Source organism: Bidens hawaiensis, unplaced genomic scaffold (assembly GCF_021521415.1).
Source record: "Bidens hawaiensis isolate Kalapana, Puna unplaced genomic scaffold, B.hawaiensis_p1.1 tig00008858_1, whole genome shotgun sequence".
In the NCBI taxonomy this organism is placed as follows: Eukaryota; Viridiplantae; Streptophyta; class Magnoliopsida; order Asterales; family Asteraceae; genus Bidens; species Bidens hawaiensis.
Genome location: NW_027491639.1, coordinates 496,836 through 503,302, shown reverse-complemented (window position 1 = coordinate 503,302; position 6,467 = coordinate 496,836). Strand labels below are relative to the sequence as shown.

Here is a 6,467-nt window from a genome sequence, read left to right as displayed (position 1 = left end):
ATATTATGTTTGTTGGAATCTTTACCATGTTGTACTTTTAGAGTTTTGTACTTTTACACTATTATTTTGATTTACATTGGTTTAAACATTAACACGGTCAGTGTTTTAGCGGTTTACTGGTTAGACTGATTGATTCGTTTATACCCAATTTGTTAGCTATCAAGTGGTCTTGACGGAATGATCGGGTCAAGACATCTTTTACTATGATATCATGATGAGTTATACACATTCAAAGTAAAAGACTCAACCTTTTTATTTATATTGAGCGTCTTATATTTAAAGTAATAAATACACGTGTTTATATGATTCTTTTTAGTTCTCTACTTAAAATTGATTGTGTTTTAATGTCTATTTGTTTAAATAAACTAAAATGCTACTATTTAGTATCAAAACTTTCTTTAAAATTAACATAAAAGAGATTGGGCCGAATAAAAAAGTTTGATGACTCCGATTAGTGGTAAGTAAAAAATAATTAAACAAACTGGAACCAAATTAATTGATCCAAACTAATAAAGGGCTGTTTGGTTTTGTCTTTTTGACAAGTGCGTGATGGATTGACAATCAACTGCCCACCCATCCAACTCAATCACTAACCAAACCAATCCATACGTAAAACAAAAATTCTAACCGATTTTTCTCTTTCACAGTTTTACTGTTATATAATTATAAACAACCATTGTCGAAGTATAGACAATGATTCATAGCTCAAGTGGTTGATGTGAAACAACAAAATAGTTTAATATACAACATAAGAGATCTTGGGTTCAAAGTCCCACATGTTACAAAATAATATAAGGTTTTAGGTTGGACCATGAGTAGGGGTGCAAACGAGCTAAGCTGCTCGCGAGCTACTCGAGATTGGCTCGTGAAAAAACTCGATCGAGCCGAGCTTAAACGAGCCCGAGCCTGAGCTCGAGCCGGAGCCGAGCTTATCGAGCTCGAGCCGGCTCGTGAGCCTAAATGAGGCCTGTCATTAATAGATACATATATATTTAATAGTTATTAATTTTTTTTTCGAACGGTGACTTTTACAATTAAGTTATCTCACTGTGCAAACATATCGCGCCCCGCCACCCCACTTAGGCCAACTATGTTGACATGATCGGGATCCACGCTGGCATCCGAGTTTGCCTTTGCGTTCCCGGTAAAACCCAGTTGGCTCACCCCGCCCGAAGGCACGGCAGGTTTTAATGCTCTGGTAAAATCCGGTCGGAATTAGGATTCGAACCCGGGACATCCGGGTCATCCATCATATTCCTGGCTATTGGGGCAAACCCCGCTGGTTATTAATTGATATATATATATATATATATATAATTTTATGAAAAAGATAACTAAATAACATATTATTTATATATAAAGTTATCATGAAAATAAATATACAAATATAATTATAAATATATAAAAAAATAATTAATAAATATTAAACGAGCCGAGCTCGAGATTGAAAAACTACGAAACAAATCGAGCTCGAGCTTTATAAATAAAGATCAAAACGAGCCGAGCTTGAGCTCGAGCTCCGTCACCATATATGAGAGGTTTCTCATATATGGTGGTCTCTGATACACGAGAAACGAAAATGAGTAAGTGGGTCGGTGCCCGTCAGTAATCCAAATTAGCAGTTTAAATAATGAGGGCTATAAGGTGCTAACCAGCAACAATACAAGGACCTAAATTAAACCACTTCAATAATCAAATCACACACAAACACAAACCTTGAAAACTCAATTATCAAACCCTCGTTTCGATTCAGCCACCAAATCCACCGTCGGATCACTCACCGGAGATCGAGAGAGCCGGCAATTCTCCGTCCCCGATCACACTCTCTCATCTCTAATCTCAATTTTAACCTAAACGCACATACATACACACACACTAACTAATTACTACTACTGAGATCACACAATTCACATGATTCGATTATTATTATTATTATTATTATTATAACTGTTTTGAATGCGAAGATCGAATGCTCGTAAGTCGATAGATAATAATAATAATAATAATAATAATAATAATAATAAGTCCTCGATGAAGGCTGCTAAGTTTAGACCTAATTCTTCCTCACTCCGATCCACTAATCTCTTCTCCAGGACGAATCATCCAAAACCTCAATCTCAGGTTAACTTTAACTTACTCGTTATTCGTTTATGTTCGTTTGTTTATGTTCGTTAGTTAAAGCTTGTTTTATATTATTTTTATAATAGTGGTTAGGTTCAAGTACATAGTCTTAGGTTAGGGTATCACACGGACTCCGATTGAACTCAAACTACTGGCATTGGAACCAACCGTCTGGTATTAGATTTTAGGTTTTTGCTTTTTGATTTCTAGCCTGTAGATTTTAGAATTGGATTGCTTTTCAATATCTTCTTCACAAATCTCTTACTCGTTATCGATTTGTTCATTTACGTTCGTTTGTTTATGTTTGTTAGTTAAAGCTTTGCTTTATATTTTTATAATAACGGTTAGGTTTAAAGTTATAGTCTTCTTAAATAGGAAGTCGTAGGTAGGGTGTCAAACGGACTCTGATTGAACTCAAACTACCGGCATTGGAACTAGAACCGTCTCGTCAAACTCAAGTGCTTAACTTTATATTTAGTTAAGGCGATTATGTCTAATGTTTTGGATTAAGAATGTTTTTTTTTTCCTTTTCTTTTTCTTAAACAATACATGTTTGTTTGCGTTCGTGAACAGGTTCAATTTTTTAACGAATGAGCACGAACAAGATTTTCTGTTCGGCTAGTGTTCATGAACAAGTTCAATGCTAAACAAATGAACATGAACAAGGCTTCGTTCGGTCCGGTTGGCTTACAGTTCTATTTGTGTCGTCATGTTATATTAACCCAATTTATTGTAATATTTCAGGTTACGAAATCGAATATATTCGTTATCGGATTTGTTACTTTAGCGTTTGTGACATCATGTTATTTTTACCTGAGTTCACGTACTCCGGTTGAGAAACGGTGTCGTATTGTGATTGACGGAGGGAGTACAGGGAGTCGGATTCATGTGTTTGAGTATTATGTTACAGATGGAGGTCCTGTGTTTGACTTTAGTGGTGAGAGTGGGTTAGGTTCGATGCGAGTTAGCCCTGGGTTATCGGCGTTTTCGGAGGATCCAGATAGGGTGGGTGAGTCGGTGGTGGAGCTTTTGGAGTTTGCTAGGAAGAGGATTCTGAAGGAGGATTGGGGGAAAACGGAGGTTAGGTTAATGGCGACTGCCGGGTTGAGGATATTAGATTTGAGTGTACAGGAGAGGATTTTAGAGGCGTGTAGGAAGGTTTTGAGGAGTTCTGGCTTTGTTTTTCGTGATGATTGGGCTTCGGTTATTTCAGGTATGTCGAATTTCTTTGTTTTCAACTCGTTTTTGTTGGTTTAGGAGTCATTGTGACTAGAGATTATACATTACTTATTTGAGATACACTTGGTGTACTATAACTCTATTAAGTTTAATTTGTCAGATCAACATGCAGTGAATACCTGTTTTGTAACCAATTGAATGATATGTTGCACACACACATGCACCCTCAACATAAATATCATTTATCTAGATTGTTGGTTGCTAGCGACGCAGCTTGTTGCCCATTTGCCTTCTATTTTGATGTAAACTACTTAATAGTAACTAAATGAAAGTTGTGGGATATACCATATTCACTTTGAGAAGGGACATTAAAAATTTGTTTTAGGGTGTAATGCTCTTAACTTTGTGCTATATCCAATTAGCAGGGTTTTGAAAAAGGTTCTTTTTTTTAACCTTGGATGTGGCAATAGTGTTCTATGCCCAGAAATTGTTACACGCACTTTGAAAAACTAGAGTTGCTCCTAAATAAGCTTGGCAGTGGTCAACTTTAGTTGAGGAATGACTTTGTCTTCGTTAGGAGTGATTATTAGTTTCTTTGTGTAGACTATAAGATATTATCAGGAAATGTATGGTGTCGCAAGTGACACAACATGAGTATGAAGGGACTTGTAAGAGTGTGGAGAAGATTGAAAAGTGTAAGCCGACCAAACTAGAAGCCAATAGTGAGTAGATAAATTAAGTCGGAAGTAACAACTCTGTTGTTTATAAACTCATTTTACTTACCCTTCATATATGTTTAGAAACCATTCAAAAAAATATGTTTGCAGGTCTAGAAAGGTCTTTTCTTTGTTTATGTTCTGAGTGATCAACATGATGGAAATATGTATATATATTTAAAGGTATGATCAGAGTTTTAAAAAAGTTTAATATAATTTTTATAGGGTCTGACGAGGGAGTACATGCATGGGTTGTGGCTAATTATGCTCTTGGGTCTCTTGGAGGTGATCCTCATGAAACAACAGGGATAATTGAACTTGGTGGTGCTTCTGCTCAGGTTTTTGTTCTTTTTTTTTTATATAATTCTAATCATACATTATATCTACTGTATTTGTTGTTCGTTAAAAGAAGGTAAGTTTTAAATGCTCTAATATATCAGCAATTATGAGTTTTCATCCTCAAAACTGAATTTTTGTTAGTTTTGTTAGATGTGATTTGTCACTAAGCATCTTCTGTTACAATTTTCAGGTAACCTTTTTCTCGAGTGAGCCAATACCTCCTGAATTCTCACGGACGGTTAAGTTTGGAAATGTCAGTTATAGTTTTTACAGTCATAGCTTGCTCTAGTATGGTCAGGTAAATTTTTTTGCATTTTGGTAACCACTAAGTTTTGTGTGTAAAATGATCTCAAACTGACTATTTGGTTGGTTATTACTTGCTTTGTGTGCAGAATGTTGCATTTGACTTGGTTCGTCGGTCAAACTTGGCAAAAGCTCCAAATCCAGGTTGGTACATATACTATCTGTCTCATAGCTGGTCTCCATTCATGTCAACATATTAACAACACAGTAAACGAATATAAATAATTTGCTATTTATGTCATTGGTTTATTATTGATCAATACATTACTTATGATCATTAAAGTAATATCACAACAGTAGTAACCTAAAGCTTTGAATAAAACGGCACAGGAGGTAGTTATTATTGACCAGTTTGAGATAAAACACAACCAAATCGACCCGTTTGATATCTAACTAATTTCAGGTTATATTTCTACAGAATCATTTAGCAGCAAAATACTCCTGGATCCATGCTCGCCAAAAGGATACACACACAACTTAATAACAGGAAATACAACACCTAATTCTTTAATAAAAATTGACGAGCAATCATCAATTCTACATGCAAGTGGCAACTTCTCAGAATGCAGATCTACTTCCTTAACATTGTTGCAGAAAGGCAAAGGTGCAATTATTATTATTAGTTTATTACTATTATTATTATTATTTTATGAATATAATAAATATTTAAAGTTTTTTTTTTATTGTTTATTCTTATTTGGAATACAGAGGAGTGTGCCTATAACCAATGCTACATCGGGTCAACATTCATACCCAAACTACAAGGAAAATTTTTGGCAACCGAGAATTTTTTCCATACATCTAAGGTTACTCTTATTTCCTCTACTATTTTTAAACTTTTTTACTTTTCGGTTTTCTGTATTTACTCGTGTTTTATTGTAGTTCTTTGGATTATCACCAAAAACTTTTCTTTCCGAGCTCATGGTGGCTGGAAAACAATTCTGTGAAGAAGACTGGTCAAAGTTAAAGTCAAAGTACCCGAAACTTAACGATGAAGATTTGCATCGTTACTGCTTTTCTTCAGCATATATTATTGCTTTACTTCACGACAGCCTCGGAATTGCTTTTGATGACAAAAGGTACTTTTCTCACCACAATATTATCCAATCGGTGATATAAGCTAAACATATATCGTCAAAATTTAACTTATCTGATTGGATGGTGGTTTGAACAGGATCTTATATGCTAATCAAGTGAATAACATTCCACTCGATTGGGCGTTAGGAGCCTTTATCTTTCAGGTAATGAGTGAATTAGATGTTGGACAATTATACACTCAAAAATCCATATTTGCGATGGATTATTCAATCTTAAGCGGGTTAATCTTTGCCATTCTTTTGTTATTAGTTGCATATTATGTGCCAAAATGGAGGAAACCTAGTGTAAAGACGATATTTGATCTAGAAAAGGGAAATATATAGTTACACGCGTAGGTAGACAATCATAGTGCCCGTCTGTTTGGTTTGACGAAATGAAATGGAACGGAATGGAATGAACAAGGTAATGGAATCATGAGTTACTGTTGGATTAAACGGATGATGATGATGATGATGATATGAATGGAGACGTGTTTGGTGATGTGATAGGAGTGTTTGTTTTCGGGGATTATCTAATATAATTAGTGGGAAACCGATGTAATTTAGCATTATTACTTCAGTTTTGTAAAGGGATTTTGTTTGTGTTATATTGGCATTGGTAGATTTTAAAATCGCATCCGTCTTAACTTTGTAAACCTACTTGGAATGACAAAACGCCTTTCGGTTTCATTTCTATCGTATGATATTTTTCGACAAATTAGCTGAACTATAT

The 6,467-nt window shown here is 35.1% G+C and overlaps 1 pseudogene across 1 annotated transcript; it reads left to right on the top strand.

Moving 5' to 3' along the window:
• The first annotated feature begins 1,956 nt into the window (after positions 1-1,956).
• On the top strand, positions 1,957-6,467 carry LOC143530147 (putative apyrase 6; annotated as a pseudogene). The gene is made up of 9 exons (XR_013134799.1): positions 1,957-2,121; positions 2,866-3,334; positions 4,242-4,354; positions 4,546-4,653; positions 4,748-4,802; positions 5,077-5,262; positions 5,367-5,464; positions 5,541-5,737; positions 5,833-6,467. The product of XR_013134799.1 is annotated as a putative apyrase 6 (transcript).